Below are 22,274 nucleotides of genomic sequence, written 5' to 3' on the forward strand. Positions count from 1 at the left end.
TACTCGATTTTTATTCGCACACTCTGGTATACTTGTAAAATTATTGCTTTATGCAGGGTGTCTCAAAAATGTTATGCTTCGCTATCATCGATTCCGGATAGTAACTCCGTGCGCATGGTAAGTGTGCGACACAACTGAAACGGAGATGGCCGAAGCCGCGCAATATTTTCGGCACATACTCCGACACTTTGGCGTATCTACCGAGCATTATCCCTCCCGGAACATGTCCGAAGCGCGACGTTAAATCCCATCACGCGCGAAAGACAACAAAAGGCGAAACTCGGTTCTTTCTTGCAAACGGCTACGGAATATTCATTCTGATTTCGCGCGGACGACGGCAGGTCGGCCACTCACGGTTCTCGGAAGGAAAAAGGAAGCTGCAGGCACGCACAAAGACAGAGAGTTAAAGGAGACTGTGGTAAAACGAGGAGATGCCGAGATAGGGAAGCGTAGGAGAAAGGGGAGAGAGAAAAGGAAAAGGTGACTGTAAAGGAAGCAACACGGCACACGAAGCGGTGAAACGGCCGAGGGACAGGCGGGTGAGGGTTGAAACGGAAAAAAGAGAAAACGTATGCGCAACATCGAGACCCCCTGGATACGTGTTTGCTTAGCACTTTTGGCCGGAGAGGAAACAAGCGTAGGAAGGCAGACCGGCGCAAAGTTTACGGCCGCGGAATAAATTATCGTCGGTTTCGTGCGTTCCTTCGAAATTTACCATACAACATACTCGCGCCGCTGCAGATATAATGGTTATGCCGAGTGTAACGCACCGGGCAACAAAAGAAAGGGTGGATCTTAACCCACTTGCATCTAGAAAGTGCGTGCGTCTCGCGAGATGATTGGCGTAGCTTCCAATTCGGAAATACTATACAGGGTGTTCGATTTTTAACCCTGCGTGGAAGACCGCAGTAGTCTATTTCAAAAAAATACAGTATTATCACCGTAACTGTCGCGAAGATCGCTACTGTAACGGTCCAAATTTTATCTCCACCACTACTGGTGGGATCCCACTTGGAACCAGTCGAGCGGTAAGCGCGTGTATCGGCGATATTCAAACTAATGCAGCAAAAGATTGCAACTTTTATAATTTTTTAATGAAACTTTCACTCGTCTCGTTTTTCTAATTGAGATGACGCTAAACATCTAATTGCGATTATAATTACTCGTGTAACAAGAGTAAACTCTCTGCTATAATGTGGTGTAATTAGTCCCCCCCCCCCCAATGTAAAAGTTTTCGTTTCAATTCTCGTCCTTATAGAACACTTTAGAAAAATATTCACGCACTTTGTACAGAAGAATAACATGGAGGAAGAATACAATGAACCAACTAGAAGCAACCAACAATAAGACAAGATATATATCCACCTTCAGTTCTCCCAAGCGATCCATATTCTAGATATGTACCCACACCGAACCATGGAACACAGTATCTCGCTATCGCAGCTGACCAGCATCAATCCTGCCATTGCCGCATAAATAAATTTGTCCTGAATCGCACTCCGTTGACGAATAGTCCGGCAACATGAAAGGGGATATAAATTACGGCCGATAGCGTAATAATAAATTACATTCAGCCGATAATAGCGTTCGCCATTAACACCAATGGTGTCACTGCATAGGAAAGGAGTGCGAGTAATATAAATTGGTACACGGACTCGTTTCACGCTAAACGGGCCTGTCAACTTTCCGGATCAACTTTTCCCCGATGACCATGCATGATTGATTCGCTCGATCTTTGGTTACACCGACCCGAGATCGATCGCGGAATACACACAACACAGGCTGCTAAGGCCAGAGATCCGAGAGGTACTCGAGCGGAAAATTTCCTAGTAGCGGATAGCAAAACCCGAGCCATTTATCTAATATCTCGTCACGCGTGTGTACATTCTTGTCCTGTACATTAATTAGCCTAATCGCGGCGGCGCAATCAGTATTCGGGGATTTGTGCGCACCTAAACCGTACCCGCTGGCTCACAAAGCCCCGAGATAGACGCTAAATGGCGGCACGCAGTAACTGTTACGCACCGTAGATGCGATCTTCGCCTAACAAATCAAAAGTGAGACCGCTTTTAATGTCGCTTACCGAGACTCGCTTTTGTCAGATGATTGCCACAAGGTATGAGAGAAGTTCAGTTCATGGCTGAGGCTGTTCCTGGGATATTCTTTTTAATTGTACAACATATTTGGAATACCAGTTTGTTTGAGATGAATAAAAAACAGCAAAAAATGGGAACAAAAAAAAGCATGTAATATCATAGGGACACTATTACATGATTGCAAAATTTCGCGCCCGATTTGAAAATGAAACACAAACGATTACATCTTTAAACAACAATTCTATTAATCAATTATACAGGGTGACTAATTTTAATCTTTATATTGTATATGAACGAATAGTTTAGATAAAAAGCGAATGGAGTTGAGGTGGCCACAATCTGGTATAATTATTTTTGTCACATATTCTTTAATGCTACGATCCAGGCCCAGGTAACTTCATCCCCGTTGTCGCTTCACGACTCCCACTACCAGTACCGGTTCCCCCACTATCAACTATTTCATATTGCCCTTACCGTGCTTTGACACCCTTCTAATCTCCTCAACCTCCTCCTACACTCGACAGGAGTTTGATGGTTAGAACTCAAGAGTAGAGAGAGGAGTCGTCTATATCTTGTTATTGATAATAGAAATGTTTTCCATATTGCAGATATGAATACAATAATGTCGCGTTCACTGTCCAACAGCCGTGTTCTGCACGGAGAGTGATCGCATACCGACATTATTTCTTCATATATAATAAATTTTCAATCGAGAAGAATTCACCTTTATTATTTCAAAATGACTGCGTCTACCGCGCCGAGAGTTCAAACGACAACCGAACGTAGAGAAGGACAGAATGAAATACGGATCGCGTGGCCGGAGCGTATCGGTGTGAACACCACTGCATTGACACCATGAATCGAATGTACAAACCTTTTTATTTTCATTATTTTTGTACGGGACTTTCACTAACTTATTTCCGGCATTTTTCTGATTAAAATAAGACCAAACACGATATAATTTCAACTGTATTTAGTGTTTTAATCGACGATGAAAGTTTCAGCCTGCGTGTTTGCCGTCCTTCCTTACGTCCGAAACTTTCATCGTCGATTAAACCACTAAATATTAGGTCGGAAAGAAAGTTCTTGCGGTTTTTATTATAAAATCAAAATAACAAAAACCGCAAGAACTTTCTTTTCGACCTAATACAATTGAAATTATATCGTGTTTGGTCTTATTTTAATCAGAAAAATGCCAGAAAAAAAGTTAGTGAAAGTCCCATAAAAAAATAATGAAAATAAAGAGGTATGTACATTCGATTCATGGTGTCAATGTGGTGGTGTTCACACCGATATACCCGAGCCGAGATCAATCATTGCCGCCCTGTGGCATTGGCCGGCAGTGGAGTGGGTAGGCACAGGAAGGTAATTGCATACCCGACCCTGGACAGTGAACGCGACTTTACTGTAATTACAATGATAGACCCTTGAATTGTTCGATCGAATAATTTTTACCAGTAGTGTAAATATTCGGATATAGTCTCGTATTCTACTATATTCTAGTATATTCTTGTAACTGGTGGTACAAGCGAAAAGAGGGTGATTCTGCATGAAAAAATAAGTCGAAAATATAGAATAAAATTTTTTCATGCGCGACTTTGTTTTCGAGAAAATCGACTGTGAATTTTCGCCGGGTACGCGTGCACTTGATCATGTCTCGTTATAACGGATCGCATTATAGTGTTTAGCGGTAAAGGTAAGATAGATCGATGATGGATAAAATAAACATTTCCATGACACTAGAAGTGTTTATCAACATAAACTTGAATCGAGACAATGATCTACAGTGAGATCCGTTATAACGTGACGTGATCAAGTGCACGCGTACCCTGTGAAAATTCAAAGTCGATTTTCTCGAAAACAAAGCCTCACACGAAAAAATTTTATTCTATATTTTCGACTCATTTTTCATGCAGAATCACCCTCTTTTCGCTTGTACCCCCAGTTACCGAACACCCTGCATACTACAAATACAAAAATTTGCAAAACTATTAATAGAATTACCAATCCAGTTTTCCAATTGACCGCAATAAACAACGCCGAGGTGTTTCGCTTTTAAGCGGAACATCTCGGTTGCCTTTTAACGGACTGGTCTGCCCACCAAGACCACGAGAAAACGAAGAAAAAGAGAGTGTATAATCCTACCGCGTATTACAGATCTCGCGAGTACGCTCCGAACAGCGATACATAGCGGAACCTTAAATCCTCCACGCGGTTTCGTATCTACGATGCACGGTGACATCGCACATTTCTTAGACGTGCTCAGTATCGCCGACTTCTTAATCTCGGTCGTGACAAATTACTTCGCCGTGCCAAGAAACGCACATATTTCTTTCTCGCTTCGCAGCTCGCGCCGTTTTACATGCATCCCCTCGCCGATTCGCGTGAACACGACTTCGAAACGCATTTCGAAGATCTGAGGAATCTCTCGTAACACGCTCGCTGCACGCTAAAAGCTCCGATCGTGATTTCACGTGCGAGAGAAATTCAATTCGCAAGATAAAACCCATTAAGGACAGGCTACACGATAATGCGACACTGCATTTCGAAATTTTCTTATTTCGCCTTAGGTTCTTGAACTCCGCTCGTTTCTAAGACTGCAGTTGTGCAAGAGGTTCCCAAGAATTTAAGCGGGTATGCAACCCTGTAAGCCTAATAAATGTTTTTTTCGCATATAGAGATACTGTTAGAAAAACAGTTTTTTAGGCAAAATTAAGCAAAATTTTAGATCTCATGCATTGATGACAAAAATAAGATGATCAAATGTAGAACATTAAAAGCATTTGAAGTGTTTGAAAATACCACTGAATTCTTTCAACAAACTGAAATGATCAAGAGAGTAAATGAATGTCTATTTAGTTTCTGTATGTGGTAATTAATACGCTAGGGATTTTATACATTTATGGCAAAAATGAGTAGGTGTAATTTAAAATAGTAAAAATATTTTGCATAAAGTGTGTTAAGTGTTTTGCAAAAAATAATTTGTTGTAATTCAGGTAAGGAATTTTTATTTTACACATAGGATTCGTTTGTATGTAATCATTTCTTTTGTTTTGTAGCCATACATGAAATATAAATTTTCTTTTCTCTTCTACGACATTTTTAGGGATAAAGGCGTTTTAATAGCTGTAACTGTAAAGGAAATGATACGACACGGGGTTAAAAATCCGCGGTCCACTTATGAATTACTATTGCAATTTCCAGTCGTTTCAAAATAATAATAATAGCGACACGAGAGCCACTCAGTGGCAATAAAACATACAGTGTGTTCAAAAAGTACACGAGAAAGCACTGGGAACATTCGAGTCGTGTACGTATAGCTCGACGTCGCGTCGCAAAGAATTAATTATAGTACAGGGTCGTCGAATATGTGTGTAGAGAGTTCCACATTCGTATACCATCAGGACATTGGAACGATGCTGGATGTACCAGAGGATAGGGAGCGCAGAGACCGTCAATAGCATTAAATACACATCCCTTGATATGAAATACGACACAGCAGGCCCGTATGAACCTGCTTATCAATCTACACGCATGGGCCACCTGTGTCTTTCTTGTTGTCTCGGAATACTAAATTATGGTTATGACAGCAATAATTCAAAATACTATGGACTTTCATCGTGTCTGTGTTCATCCCCGCAGCAAGTATATAATAAAAGAGCCGAATCTAATTACTGGCTGTCCCTGCGAGAAAGGGTAGTAATAACCTCCACTCGCTGTCGCAAGTGTGTACACTTGTGGAAGGATCTTGGTATGTGGAAATAACGTGAGCATCAAGGATCAACTATCGAACGACCTTCAAAAGAACAAGCGCGGCATAATGAAGAAAATTGAACGCAGAAGATGATTATATCCATTCAAAAGTATCAAATTAAAATAATTTAGGATTATAAAAATAATGAAACAATACGAATGTAGCTCTTGAGATGATGACGAACATTTGTATGAGCTTCTAATCATGTTCATTGTATCTTAGGATTCACAGCGACAAAATACTTGCAGAGTGTACAATACGGTGGACCTTAGCTACACTTACTGAAATTTTTTGAAAAGATGAAGTTAATCGGGTAAGAGGAACACGTGGCAAATTCACGTTAAAGTTGCGATAATTATGAATTTTTATATGAATGAGAATATACATATGAAAGAAAGATTTTTGATTATGCATAGACGTTCTTCTTGTACAAAAATATTTATGATAATAGGACTACAATGTAATTTTTTTCAGACATAAAGGCTGCAATGTTGCTACTAACGTACTCATTTACATAATTTTTTATTGCACGATGCGTAGAATACAACGCGAGTGCATAAAATGTGCTTAAGGCATAACAGTTTCGTAATTAATACATTCTATCGAAGAGCAAATAAAATTGAAACGTACAATTGTAATGACAAGGTTACCATTTCGGAGGAGTATGGCATATTCGGCAAGAAACTCTTGCGGTATCGATAACCCCGGGCTCGAAGCATGTAAGATGACGATGCAGAACACGTAATACCCGATAAAAATGATGGCGAATTCACAAGACTCGATACGAGCACCCTCCGAATACTTACTTCGGAAACCACTGTTCATTAGTGGAACCCAATAGAGATAACGTCACACACTCGGGAAGTAATTCTGATAATCCTGAATTCGTGAAATACGGCACATCAACATTTTTTTTACGTGACTCCACCGAAATATTGAGATACGTGTGATATTTCATTAACAAAGTAACCGAATGTCTAAAAGATCTAAGAACATTAGAGATACGAACCACTTTAGTTCAAAAATTCTAAAACGTATCTGAGCTGTCACACATTTTTTCTGAGATAGGAATAGTTTTGATAGTACAGAAGGACGTCCATTAGCCTAACTCCTAAGAAGACAAATTCATTCCGGTAATTAATTTTCCGGATAATTAGTCTAGACTTTAGATAAACTCGAAAGGAACCACAATTATACGTTAGATACCAATAAAAATAAACCAATTTTCAGATACAGTGGGTAACGAAAGTATTCGAACGCCCTTTAAAACAGATTAACTTTTTTATAATTGTACCAAACGACCTGATTTTTTTATAATCAATTACAAGTATTGGTTTGTGAAATGATGTGCAAAAAAGATTTTCCAAAAATTATAATTTACAAGGTTACATGCAAAAATAAAAAAGGCATTTTTTTAAACTTTTTTATTAGGGCCCTTAATGAAAATTTGAAATATATGTTTTGTTGATCTATGTTACATCTATATCATCAACGTTCATAATTTTATTCTACAAATTCTACCATTCTTGAATATCAAATGACAGCGGATTTTATACACTGTCTACTGACAGATTCATTACTATATCTAATGAAACTGTACGAAATTTGTAATAGTTATTCCTTTTAATGCAATAAAAAATTTATCGTAGCCTGAAGCAAAAATTGATCAACCTGAGAAAAGCATTGTTTTGCACACGATATCAATAGAAATTGTCGTGGAAGCCACTGGCCCATGCTTACCCTGCTAGACCCTTTATAAATATTTAAAAATAACTTGTATTGTACTTTGATTGCCCACAAAAAATTCTGAAAAACAGGCAGGGACTTCCTCAATACGAAGGTTAATAGGTTAATCAAGAAATCCGATCTCAATAAGAGCGAATGGAACACTATAATTCAAACGCTTTAGACCCGATTCGAACACCTCGCACTTATTACACCTGGTAAAGACCCCAGGTACAAGGTAAACATTTTTAAGTTCAGCATACTGTATGCTAAGTTTATCGAGCACAAAGCTCTCTGTGTCGATTTTATTGAGTACGTGATGTTCAGCGCTGAGTTTATTGAGTTAAGGGCAACTTGTATAAGGTCTAGTGAGTGCAGATCGGACTGTATGGCGCCTCTGAATGTCGGCCGACCTGTACCGGTTTTCTAAAGTATCAGTTCTAGTAATTCTGGTTGGTTGGTTCAGAATCCCGATACCTGGAATTCTCGAATATCTTTACAGCTACTGATATTCCACATTTTTTGAATTTTCTATCATAGAGTCCCTTGTCTGTCTTATATTTTCTACTTTCTAGCATTCAAATGTGTATCTAATTAAACATACAGTAAGGAGCATAACTGATTCCACACACTTTAAATCAGAATAACTTTTATATGAATGGACCAAACGACTTCAATTTCTCTGTACGGCTAGAAGAAGTTTAGTAAATGACGTGAAAAAATGCATTTTGTCGGAATTGTGAAAAACAATACTAAAGATTGAGTTTTACAACTTTTTTAGCTGGTCCAATAACGAAAATTTAAAAAATGTGTTTTGTCAACTGGTATAAATTATAAACGCTCTGCAAATTTCACTGAAATTGGTTAATTGGTTTGCGAATTATAAACGATCAAAAGTGGTAAAAAGCCGAAAATTAAAAAAAAAACAGAGAAATTGAAGTCGTTTGATCCATTCATAAAAAAGTTTTAAGTTTTAAAAATTTAAAGTGTGTAGAGAATCAGTTATGCTCCTTACTGCATCTTGTAATTTATTAGGTTTTAGTGTCGACAGAACTACAAAAATAACCTACAAAAATGCAAAAGAAAAAATTAGCAGGAACTAAATATAGATGTATATTTGTCACTAATAATTTTACTGTAGTAAAAATAGTATATTAATACTCTTATAGTCTTTCAATCTTCTCACAGTTTTAAATTGCATCTACTCATTATCGTCAAAAATGCATAGAAATCCACAGTCTAATAATTACAGTAATGCCTCGATGTATGTGATAGAGATGTGCACGATATTTGCTCGTTCGAGCTTCAATCAACGATAACAATTATACGAGATTTAAGTGAACTGTTTTGTTTTCGATTATCTTTTTACGAAACTTTTACCAACATGTTTGTGACATTTTTCTGATTAAAATAAATCGATGATATCTACATTCTCCAATAATTTTAACTAAATTCAGCGAAACATTAACATTGCACATTAACATTAAAATAAAAGATATCGTTGGATCGCGACGTTTGTTAATACTTTATTCGTAATACTACGCGACTGCTCTTCGTTTACTGTTTTTTCATTTAAGTGATTCACTGACCAAATCATGGGCATGCATTTTAACTGGGCAAGGCTGTGCCATTTTAAAGGCTCCTGTTTCACTTGCCTGTAGAAAAAAGCTGTCATTAATGCCCGGCTTTCGTCCATCGAATCGCATTTCACTGAATTCTTTTACGGTTAGTCCCACAGCCCGTTGGGATCGACGGGACCAATCAATCTGGAAATTGAGTCATCAGCAACGCTTAATTGATCCCGCTCCACCCGTTGCATCAGGGACCCGACTACTTTGATCATGCGAGACAGACTAACGTACCGTGTCTTGCGTGTTAACGGCAATGGTAATTTCAAAAGGAAAACCGCCAACCTACAAAAACGCTAATTCCTAACAGTTAATGCAGCTAAGAAATCTCACTCTGGTACGCGGAAAATAGAAACTGCTAAACATTAAAATTCACTAGCAGACTATCTTGTATGCACTTACTGCCATAAAATGGTAGATTTAGGCCATAAGCAACGTTAATTGCTTCGTGTTTACAAATATATTTTAGAAAGTAGTTCTCGAGGATATTCTTATGTCTAGACTTCACACACACACATTGGAAATAATTTAGTATCATTCATAAAATTAATGTATTATAAATTAAACTTGACTGCACTTTCTTTCGTGCATTAGAGCGAGTTGTTTCTTATTGGCAAAAGACTATATTACAACTTTTAGATTGACGTAAGGATTAAACGTTAAGCTAATCACTAATAGACTGCGGATTTTATGCATTTGTGACAAAAATTAATCGGTGCAATTTGAAACAGGACATTGCGAGAACTTAGAAGCCCCGATGCACTATTTTTAACCTTTTAAAATTATTAGAAAAAGAAAGAACTTTTTTTCAGTAACTGATGGCGAAATAAAAATGTTTTGCATTGATTGTGGGGGTAGCAAGAGTAAAATAAAAATTTATTTCATCTCTTGATGACTTTTTGTTACATTGAAAACAACATTACAATATTCTTTTTTTCGAATCTTTTACTGTTTTATACTATTTTATCCAACTAATTTCTTCATATATGTATCTAATAATTACGAATGATTGGGACAAATCCTTATCGAGTTGTGCTAGCGTGCAGTTGGCATTGTTACGTCGTTGATTGTTATATTTATTATTAAATTCAGTTATAGTCAATGATAGTTTTGTTGCAATTTAATTATCAGACGCAACAACTAGATTAAGTATTCTTTCGATCTGACGTTTGTCAACTAAAAATGATTCATTCTTTAGGTCACTTTTGAAATACATTAGCTTTTTACTCCAATGTAAAATAAAATAATGTAAAATGTAAAATAAATGTAAAAGTTATTTATATTATATATTAAGTATGTTGGTATCTAATCAATTACTAATCATTTAATTATTATATGAAGTATTATATCAATTTCATATCTATGAAATGAAAATGAATTATTCCCAGTCGGAAGAAATATTTCCGAGTTTAAAATAGCTCCGAGTGCAAAGGGTTAAATCTGAATATTCAGCACACACACACACCTTTCAAGTAATTTTTCGATGTATACAGTTCTACATCGTTTAAGATATCTAGTAATAAAATGATAACTGGACGCGGAAAAAATACATGTAGAAGTATGCGATTTCTAATATCGTTCAGTAATTAGGACGATTTTAATGGGGACTCTTGTATTTAACCGGAGCATAATTATTGAACAGAACCAATATCGAGTTGTTCATTTTGCCGACGCCGTAACGGAAACCGTACGTTATCACAAACGGCCGCTAATAAACGTAACAAATTCACCCAGCACGAGCCACACGGCTCGCAGAGAGTCGCGAGAAAAATCGAGAACTCGTTACTTCTGGATTGCCTGTTGATCTATCGCGGCGAAATTCGCGAGCCTCTCTGTGTTACATTCACTGATACAATCGCGATAATATATCTGTACGTTGCGAACGCGAATGTTACGCTCTGCTGCGGCCTACGATATTCCACACGGAATTCCCTAGAAATTTATTCCCCCTCCAAGGCCGTCCTTTTAGTGCACCGAACATAAATTCAGCCCCGATACGCTGATTTACCGTACCGTTACTTTCTCAGACTCCTCCCGCACTCACTTCGTACCGCTAATTGCAACACGCAAAAAATCGAGCGAACGAAATTTTATACGATCGCGCGGTATATCGTGTTTCGCGGCCGTATCTCACGTGAAAATATGACTGCAGCTTCAGGACCGAACTGCTCGAACTATTATCCGGACCTGGGTAAAAATATTTGAAAAAGTATTGGAAATAATTAATGGAATACTCTTGTTTGTATGAAATAATATTTCAAGATTTATTTCACGTCGTAGAGATAAGTACAGGTATTGAGAATACCTGTGTTTTAAAATACTTATAAGAAAATACTTATTTATGCTGTGGTAAAGAAAATTATTCATTGAAATAGTATTTTCTTGTACTGGAAACAATTATTTGAAATAGTATTTTATGTTTCTAAAAATTTCTATTAATTATTTGAAATTCTATATATATTTCTTAGGATTAATATTTATTATTTTTACATTATTATAATAAAATAACAAATTTTAGAATACATTGCACATAAGTCTCTCACTCTACGATATGGAAACACAAATGTCAAGGTCGAGGACATACGAGAAATAAACTACTATTTCATATGTAACACAGTTGAGAGAAATAGTATTTCCAAATATTTGTGTTTCTTATTGTTAGTTGAAATATTTTTATACCCAGGTCTGATTGGATCAATCGAGCTGAAATTTTCCACACATACAGTTTAGTATCAACGCGCGCGGCAGCGCGCGAACCAAGTTCCCCTCCCGCCACCTCTAAGCTGCCGAGTAGTTATTCTCGTACGATAGTTTAGCGCTTTTTAGCCATATTGCCACCGCCACTGCCACTCTCCCCGGTAACCGAGGTCAACCAAAATTTTTATTTTAGCTACATATAATATCAACTAACTCTCATGTAAAAAGCAACTTTCTACCTAGCCTGGAACCTGAGATAAAAATACCCCAAAAACGCATAATTCTTGGAATATAGAGGATGATCATGTTAATTCTAACCCACTTCCAGGGAAGCTAGAAACTTGAAATTTTGGAATCAGGTGTCTTTTATATCCAAACCAACAGGAAAAACCGAAAATCTCGAAAAAAAATACCACATACGTCATATGGGTTGGGCATACCACATATGCTTCGCGTAAGGTCTGTCGAAAATGTCGTTATTTTTGCGATAGGACGCACCGTTCTCGTTCCCGAGATACAACCACGTGCGTGTTTTAAGTGAGATGCATCATCCTATTTTCTGCAAATTAACTTCCGTCTATGAATCCTCCGAATATCTGGCCATTTCTTACAAAAATAACATGATATCCAAACCAAAACACTTCGTGTAAAGGTTGACCAAGTTCCCCGGCCCATCCACTTCAGTGATATGAAGGATGGACCAAGTTCCTCTCGCCTATCAAAGTTGTGATATGATGGATGGACCAAGTTCCTCTTGCCTATAAGGGCTGTGATATTCGGGAAAGACCAATTCCCAGAGGCCAATGATTGTGTTGCACTTACCTAATTAAAACTTTACAACCTAGAGAACTTGGCGTCTGCGCTGGCACTAGTATTTTGACTTGCATGAGAAAAATTTTCGTGTACTAAAAAAATGTTTCATACCGTTTAATGTAAAAATAAAAAAAAATCCCTCTTAAAAGCATCTTCTCCTTGATGTCAATAATAAAATCATCGATATTAAAGAGTTTCTGCATCACTTGCTTGCTTAATATCAGTAATCTGACTATTATGAATATTTAGACTGCGGATCTTCATGTAAAATAAAAAATTGTCTGTACATCAATTGCAATAAACAGAAACAAAGTACAAATTAAGTTCTTTGAATGTTTCTATTATTTTAAATTGTACCTACTCATTTTTATGGTGTATGCATGAAATCCGCAAGTAAAAATACTAATGATAAATGACTAACGGTGATGGGCCGTGAGACGACTGATTTAAATGATGCGACCAGCTATGTATTAATTTAAAAAGCCTTTCTCAAAGTGTGTCTCGATTCAAGATGTCTCAAATTTATTTTTAAATTCGTCGTGCACGGTCCTGCACATGCCACGAATAGCTCGAACAAAGACTTCGGGACTGTTGGTCACCACCGGAAAAGTTTAACAGGCCGCCATTGTTGCGTGACCAACGACAGACGCGCGTTATAACGCGCCTTGCAGCAAACCGGACGCGCATTGAATAAAGAACGTGAAAAATATAAACACGCGCCGGTTTTACACGTGTGCTCGCCTGCCAGAGAATTCAGGATAGGTTCGTTGAGCGGTGCATGCACGTTTCGCGGGTCGTCAATCCCTCTCAGCGTGAACAGAAACATTAAGCTACATCCTCACTGCACTGGCTCGCTCTGGTTATACGGTTCTACCAAACGTGTGCCAAAGCATGTGATTTGCCATATGGTTCGATTATTTCGCGTGACTTCTTCATACGGCTTCGACTATTTGAATGCTTATTGCTAATGTCTCGGTTTTGTATAAAAGAATACTGATGAGTGGACTCCGGATCTTTATGCAAAAGAAAAAGTTTGTGCATCAATTTCCGCGGCACAGGAGCTAAATATAAATTTATATTTCTCACTAATAATTTTAATATAGTGAAAATAATAATATTCTTTACAGTTACAGTGATTAAAAAATGTCTTTATCCCCAAAAATGGCGTAGAAGAGAAAAGAAAATTTATACTTTTTGTGTGATTACTTTTAATGCTTAAATATTTATTACAGGCGAATCAAATTTTAGTTCATTTAAAAAGAAACGCGTAACATTCATATTTGTTAGACTTTGTTTAATAGTCTGGTGATCAAAATGGCCAAATGAAATGCCAACCTAAAATTTCAAAAAGAAAGAAATACGTTACTATTTAACTTCTGATTCTTTTGCAATTAATTGGGACAATTTATATTCTGCATAAAAATCGGCAATCTACTGATGCAAAAGAAAATATTAATGTGATAATAAACATTAGTTTCTGACCACGTTCAGAAATTTATTGTTATGATAATATATTCGAATAAACTAAATTTGATTAGAATTTCTAAGATGCGAAAGAGCTAAAATAGTATTTACTATGATAAATTTGAGCTTTTTAGTTTCGCTTCAATTGATAAAACTATGTACTTTGATCTGGTGGGAATTTTTGTTATTGATATTTGGCATAATTTACTATTCAGACTTTTGTTAAAGTGTAAGCCTCTTTCTTGGGAATAACAATTATTCGAAATTGTTCAACTGAGCAATCAAGACTGACCCTACCTCTGCTGGTCAAATGATCAGTTTCATATTTCTTATTCTACAATTATTGAACTTATAAAGATGCTCTTAGGAGACATGAATAAATAAATTGCTTTATTCACGCACATAGCTTGATAAAAATCGCACAAAATCTAAAAAAATCCAGTCTCATCTTTTTTACAAGGTCAAACATTTCAGTTACTTTCAGTGCTTGGTAGCCTGGTGTTAAAATCTGTGGTTGATCATAGCTGACTTGGAGCATGAACACAGCGCAGTAGAACTTCGGCTGCTTGTACTCCATTTATCTAAACATGGTTCTAAGCACATGAACTGATTCAAACTGACAAGTACAGATAGAGAGGAGAATTAGTGAGTTTCTATTATCGGGTCTTTTAGCATGTTTAAATAAACAGAGCGTTACTATACATACACTGTAAAGTAAACCACCAAGCACCATACATACTAGTGCTGTATGTATACATAGTGTGTCACACAAATCTTTAATGACGCTAATATCATTATCCCTTGAATTTTGAAATGAATGAAATTTTAATATCATTCCTCCTATTTTTAAAGAATTGGAAAATTTAATTTAAAGGATTTCTATTACTATTCTTCTAGGAATTAATTTTTTTCTAACTGCAACCTGTTATAATAGTAAAACTATACTATTTTATAATTGAATTAACAAATCCCCTTATTCCTTTTAAAATGTTCATACAAAACAGTTTTCCGGAAACGTCAACATTAGTTGGTAAATTTTATAATAAAATGCACTGCCGTTATAACTATTTCTGTTTTTTATTTCACGAATGGTTGAATCACACGTTCAAGTAGCAAACACCGGTAATAAAATTTTGGACTCTATGGATGTGGCTTTAAATTAAGGACTTTTACGAGCAGACGGAGCTTTTTGAACACAACTGCGTATGTTTCACTGTTACTTCGAGGAAGCAGCCATTAGCCTCGATGTTGGATGGAGGCAAACCATTCTGATTCGTTTCATTTAAATTTGAATGAAAAAATAAGTATCCACCAAGTATTGAAGGATAAGTTTAAATTGTAAAAGAGAAAATTTTTAATATTAATATACCACAGAATTTTTATGAGTAGGTTAACAATGAAATTTTATAGCACCGAGTTATAGCAGTTAGTATCCGAAAGTACTGAAACTAAAAAAACTACAAAGTATGAAGTACTCGGGTCCTTGAATTGTATTTGAAATTCACAAGTCAATTAAAACTTAATCGATACACTCTCCATTTAAAATGCGTTCCTTTGTTAAATAAATAGCTATTGTTACAGCAGAGTACTCACCAGTCATACATGTTTTCCAAGAGTTAATTCCCAATGTTTATAATCCACGTACAAGTGTAAATCACACCATTCACCAAACACACTATGTCAAGAAAATTTCCGAACACAGAACTCGTGAAAATGGAACACTTCAATCACATAAAAGAAGAATCAATTTAGTGTAACAACTATTTCTCACTACGAATACAACATCAATGTCAAATTACGCGAATTACACTCTTTCCTCACTTTCGATCGTTTCGGTAACGTAGAAATATTTTAACTTCCAAACATTATAACATACACAACACTATTTCACAAATTGTGTCGAAATTTTATATATGCGAACGTTCGAAGTTCATCAAGAATAAGAAATGCGTTTAAAACATTAACTATTCAATGAACAAATTTTAATATTATATTATAAGTTCAATTATAATCTTTTGAAAATTCTTGTCGATTTTATGATCTATATTTCTCAACTAAATTATAGAAGCAAAAGATGAATAATTGTATAATTCACATATAAAATAATCGCAAGAATTGTTGAACAAATAGGCATTTCATAAATCATTCAATAGTAATCGCGCGTTCTATTGCCTATGAAAAAGTTATGTATAATACACGTGCTTCTTGGTTTATCCCATGCAAATGGTGCAACAGTGCATTGAACAAACGATCTTGAATCACAATCAGCTTTCCTATGCTGACATTGATATCACCGTAGAACATGTTTCACCGCGGCATGCGTGTCTCTAATTCTATCAAACGCAAAATGTAGCGATTCACACTTCAAAGACGCTAAAAACATTCATTTCAATCGATATAATATAAAATTAAATTCTCACAGTTCGTGACATGCATTTTAATTCTTTTCTGAACTGTAGAAATTGATTCAATGTTTATATTTCAAGACGAAATTACACTCTGATACTTCACTTTAGAACGTTCTAAACAATATATTGAGAATGCATTAATCAAAATAATTATAATCACTATTTTCCGTTACTTATTAACAAAAAGAAACATAAACTTCACAGCTGAAGTTAAAGTTAACTTTGGAAATCATTCGCATAACCATGCCGAATTAGTACCGTTATAGAAAACATGCTCCACGAGGATAATTATACAATTATTTCACCTTCTACAGAGGACATTTTAAACCCACTTTTTACCACATCGACTTTGTTAATCCCTCCGAATGGTTGGTTATATCTGTGCTATTGCCACTCACAAAGGTTAAATCAATTTTCAAATCTGTTTATGTCAGATTCGTTGATACACTCCGATCAAACAATTTTATGAAAACATTTATTATAACTGGAAAATAGTATAACACACCGCCGATGCGTTCACCATATAGAAACACAAACGAGCCGAGATACCGCTTGCGCGAGCATCGAAGTCACCGAGTATCCAGGCTTATTCCGTGCACACACGCAGTTAATAAACAATCCGTCGAACGAAGCAACAAAATCCAAGCTGTACTACTCATTAATCGAGTATTCTCTCGCTGCTTCACTCGAAATCCCCATGTGATACATTATTTAAAGCGACGAACACGCGTATCGCGCAATCGATCACGTCCCTTCGGCATTTTCGATAACTCCAAGCTACCAGGAAACGTGGAAATGAACGTCACAATAGGACGGTTAGGTTAAAATTGATAAATATGAGAAGGTGAACGGAACCATTTAAATTGACTAACCGTTACGCACGTCTGAAACGGTAGCAACCGATTCGGGGGGCGGTTGCACCAAGACTGATCCATGGATCGCGGCGCGGAGCAACGAAAGCCGCGAATCGAGCATGGATCCCCACCACACCTGCTTCTCACCCCCTTCTGCCTTTCGATTCCCCGCTCATTTTCAACCGGCGGGAACGGTTTCCTTTTTCTTCTGGCCCTTAACCCTTTTTCTCGTCCAAGAACCAACGATTTCTCTCTCGAGCGCAACTCGCGAGACGCCGCGATAAATGCGAGCCGAGAACCGATCCTCGCTCGTACGATTTCCATTTCTACCTTCACGTTTCACGGTGTTCGCGTTCGGAGGATCTTTCGTTCATGGGATAGCGTTTTCGAATTTATATCGCATCGAAACCCTTTCATCGGCCGCACCAGAAGGCGGAACGATATATGTACATACAGTGTTCGATCCAGTGGACAAAAGTCAAAAATTCGAAGTGTGAAATCTAAAAAGTCTTGCATCGCAAAATATTCTTGACGAAATGTAGATTTTGAAACTACCCACAATTTTTGCTGAATATATACCAATTTGCATTTCTTTGATCACGTGTCATTAGCAGAATATTTGTTTTTTTTTAACTGATTTTTATAACTTACATTCGGTAGTATATAACCTTTGAAACGTATAAATAATTTTATTGAAGTAACGCCGCGCGATATATTATTATAATTTTTCATATGAAAACTTTATCAACTTTAAAGAGACTTAAAAAATGTACCAGAAAGTACCTTCCGGATTTTTTGTATACCTACTACTTCTGGAAACATTAAACTGTACACTACAATGAAAAGATCATTTATCTACAGAAAATTGTCATTAAGACGCTCTCTTATAAATAATTAATAACACTCGTCTTATAATTTTTTTAATTTTAAGTTCCGAGCCTCCACCGAACAAAATGGATCAGAATAAACAGAGCTGATTACGACGAAATTAAACTATATTTCATAAAAGATGAAACATGTGAAGAATTTACGAATTTTTACAGCGAATTGTCGGAAGAGCCACCTTAGCTTAATAAACATTCTTTTACAAAAATTTAACTATAGAGAGTAGTCATTATTTTTTTCCATTTTCCCATATAATTGTGTCGATTTTTCACGCGTTTCTGATAAACTGACAAAACAATTGTTCAAACAAAAGTTACTCAGCAATTCCATGACAATGTATAATATGATAACGCAGCTTCGCATAAAGAAAAAAGTAAAGCTCCCATTGAAAGCAAAAAATGGATTTTTTATCATGGCCCGCAAAATCCGCTATCAAAATAGACAAATATTGAGGGATGGTACTAAAGAAGTATACTTTACAGGGAAACAGTATTAATGTAGAAAAATAAAAAATGTGCCTCAAAGAACAATGGAATCATGAAACGTAAATCATAAAACAGAGAACCTACCCTGAAGAGGAAGACAAACACGAATGGGAGGCTCTTTTTACCCCACTCGCAAATTAGAGGACCAACTTTGAATTATAATACTGACAATGATTAGAAAAAACAACCCATGCGAGAGCATTAATTGATCATGGACAAGGCCAGTTTAAAACCAGTTTAGTCTATAACTAGTTGTAATCTACTAAAACCGATTGGCAACTACTACAACCGGTTGGATCTTGTTCTAGGCGATTAGTAGTTGCGAACACGTTTTAAAAAACACAGAAATTAAAAATTTCAAAATATTTAACAATTTAATACTCGCATAAAAAATCTTTAAAAAATTGAAATGATTTTTTAACAAGATACTGAATACTCATATTATCGTTTAATAGAATTATTTACGACTGAAAATTTTTAACAATTTCGAAAAGCAGGAAAGACTGCTTGAATGCTTCTGTTATAACTTATAACCACCGACAGTATTCGTACGAACAGTATGTGGCAACATTGCACTTTTAAAGCAGACAACGTTGTAAAATCTAACCACCACAGACACACACTTTCTGTGTTGCAGTCTCACGTAGTTCACTAACTGACCGTTACATTTCGGTAGAGTCCGCTATCGTACTAGACATTTTCTACAGAGTCGGTAATTCAGAACCTTAGCAACGACGAGACTGTCAGCCTTATGGGGGTTCGTGTCACCCGAATATTACGGTGTTCTCTTACGCCCTCCAGGATATATTCTCAATGGAGTAAAAAACAGAAGGCCATCGACATGATCTCGTCGGTGCAGAAGGCTACTGAGTAGATTCTCGTCGGTGAGAAGGCAAATCGTCACTGAACCATATTGAGCACCATGAATCCGAAGATGCAAGGCCATTGTATTTACAGTATTTAGTTGCCCTCTTGAGCGACAATTTGTCGGGGGCACGGCCACTTCGGTATACAGCCTCTTCTCTTTCTTCGGCGGTCCACCAAACATCTGAAACCCTAAACGTGCTCGCAGTGAAAACGATCGACGATTTCCGAGACGAATTACAAGTTTTGAAAGAAGTCGATCGTTCCGCTGGTGCAATCGAGCAGATGCGCAACGTTTCGAGGCCCTAATCCGCGCGCGTTCGCGTCCGCGTCCGCGAAAAGCTACACGAGCGAGAAGAATCAAGCGAGAAGCAACCACTCGAACGTCATGCCTCGTTCAATTTAACTTCGAGACGAAACTTCTAGCTTTTCCAGTAACTGACTATCGCGCGAATTACGGCCTACCCGAAGGAGAAAGCGATAGTCAGCCCCAGAACTTTTTAGAACGAACAGTCACACCTAGAAGGTAAGCTACCTACCTAGCCCTATATCTAAAAAATGGCAAAAGACACAAGCTCTCCAACACATTCACTACACGATCCCCACACAGACGCCAGGGTGCAATATCCTAACACCTAAGGAGGACGCCCCGGGACGCCTCCGACACCCTAACGTTCGAATCACAAGTATACTATAACGTACGTACCAGTTTTTCTGAAATCGACTGACAATGGTAGTGATCATTGTGAAATAAATCAATAAATCAAAAAATCAAAATAACATCTGAATTATATCGCACATTGTTATTTAGTAAATTAAAAATGCAACGCGGGCGCGCACATTCCACGAGGATCCGTGTAGCATATCACAGATCAACAGGAATATGCGCTACCGAATCTAGTTTAAACAACCGACACAATTCCACAGCCTAACACACACACGCACACTCAGAAGGGGAAAATGCGTCGTGCACGATACACTAACCATTGTCAGTCGCCACACATACGATTAAAAAACAATATTCCATGTGCCCGTTGCTCTCACCCTCCCGAGTAGCACCTGGGCACGCGGGAGGATTCGAGCAACGAACAGGGAATCTTAATATCCTGAAAATCCTAACTAAAAGAATTTGTTAGATTTTATACGGGCTAATGTTCTTGCATTTTTGAAAAATGACTACTTTGAATTTAAAACTTAATGTTAATTTACAAATTGAATTTTTAATTAGAGAAAACGGTAATGGAATTTTATCGTCGAATAAAAAGAGACTGAAATATAATTTTAATTTACTTATTTTGATACTTTATGAATATATGTATGTATTTGAAAACCCTCGGACTACCCTTTCGGCACAGCAAACTTTCGAAATAATGAAAAAAGTACTCTACTAAATGTAAAGTAATCGTCAAAGGTTAATTATTTAAGTAATTTTTCTTTGTCTAAAGATTCGATCTGTCGCGAATCGTCTTTTTGTACGTTGTAATGTAATGTTTCTGAGCAATTCAAAGTGTAATTTTTAAATACAAACGATTATCTCGATGATAAAAAGTGACTCTATTAATTGTGTTCCAAACTATGAAATTGTTGATTTGTAAAAACAAAACCATGTACAAAAAGACCCTACCTAGCTAGGTAACAAATTAGTACCCGCGGGAACGCCTGGCGTTCTCACGGTCACTGTACTCGTCTAAATTATCTACGAAAGAAGTAGGATAATAAGAAAGACAGTTGTTTATTCACTTACTACTTGCTGGGAGGATGAGAAGCTGCGTTAGAGACCTGAAATCAAAAAATAAAACAAAAACATATTAAAATCGATTCGTACAATTTCATTGGCAAATAAAAACATTTTAATTTAAATGCTATTTAAATGATTTTCGAAATAGAAAGTGTAGTATGTATAATTTTTCAGTAATACTTTGAAAGGAAATGTTCTCTAATAAAGACTCACATTCTCTCCCTCTTGAAGACAACACGACACGTTGCTCTCGATCTCAGTACATATCGATGTCGTCTTCGGTCGTCAAGGTAGGCAGCATTAGGCATCCATGCAGCATTAGGCAGTATGTATTAGGCAACAGGTTCAAAATATTTTATACCCTTAGGGCTCTGTAACGGGAAGAATAAATCCATTTATTCTCAATAGGAATTGAATAATTAAAGTTGAATATTTATTAATTGTACTTACGCTCACGTCCTCTCCTGTTTGAAGAAAGGTCCGATTAGCAACGAGTATACATATAGTATCAATGGATTCTTTTCCATCGGAATCTGTAACACAAACAACAAATTCATTAATTTCAGTCGACCAACAGTCAGAAACTAAATAAGAATTAATAATAAATAAATAATTCAAGTTGAATATCAAATCAAAATTAATTCTAAAAGAAATTAAATATAATCGATATTTATCGAACGACACGAATTCAAATAAAAATGATCGTCGCGACACAAGAGTAAATCCGAATTAATAGAAAATTAATAATTCAAATTGATTATTTATTAATTTTTCATTAATGATATGAATAATGATGTTCAATAACGTAGTATAATTGTAAATATATAAGTTGTACTCACGCTCACGTCCTCTCGATCCTGCTT

General features: G+C 36.6%; 1 protein-coding gene across 7 annotated transcripts in view; it reads right to left on the reverse strand.

The window, feature by feature from the left end:
- The window catches only part of Dgo (ankyrin repeat domain containing protein 6 diego), a 247,712-nt gene extending 225,984 nt beyond the window's left edge, over positions 1-21,728 (reverse strand). For 2 of the 7 annotated variants that reach the window (XM_076421990.1, XM_076421987.1), the window contains exons 1-2: positions 16,891-17,830; positions 15,771-16,231 (exon numbers count right to left, since the gene is read on the reverse strand). The gene's annotated coding sequence lies outside the window, so the exon portion shown is untranslated. Of the gene's footprint in view, positions 1-15,770; positions 16,232-16,890; positions 17,834-21,417; positions 21,453-21,624 lie in introns of those variants that run through there. The other 5 variants (XM_076421993.1, XM_076421994.1, XM_076421992.1 and 2 more) reach the window with 5 other exon arrangements.
- Positions 21,729-22,274: the final 546 nt, after the last annotated feature.

This window comes from Lasioglossum baleicum, chromosome 4 (assembly GCF_051020765.1).
Source record: "Lasioglossum baleicum chromosome 4, iyLasBale1, whole genome shotgun sequence".
NCBI lineage: Eukaryota > Metazoa > Arthropoda > Insecta > Hymenoptera > Halictidae > Lasioglossum > Lasioglossum baleicum.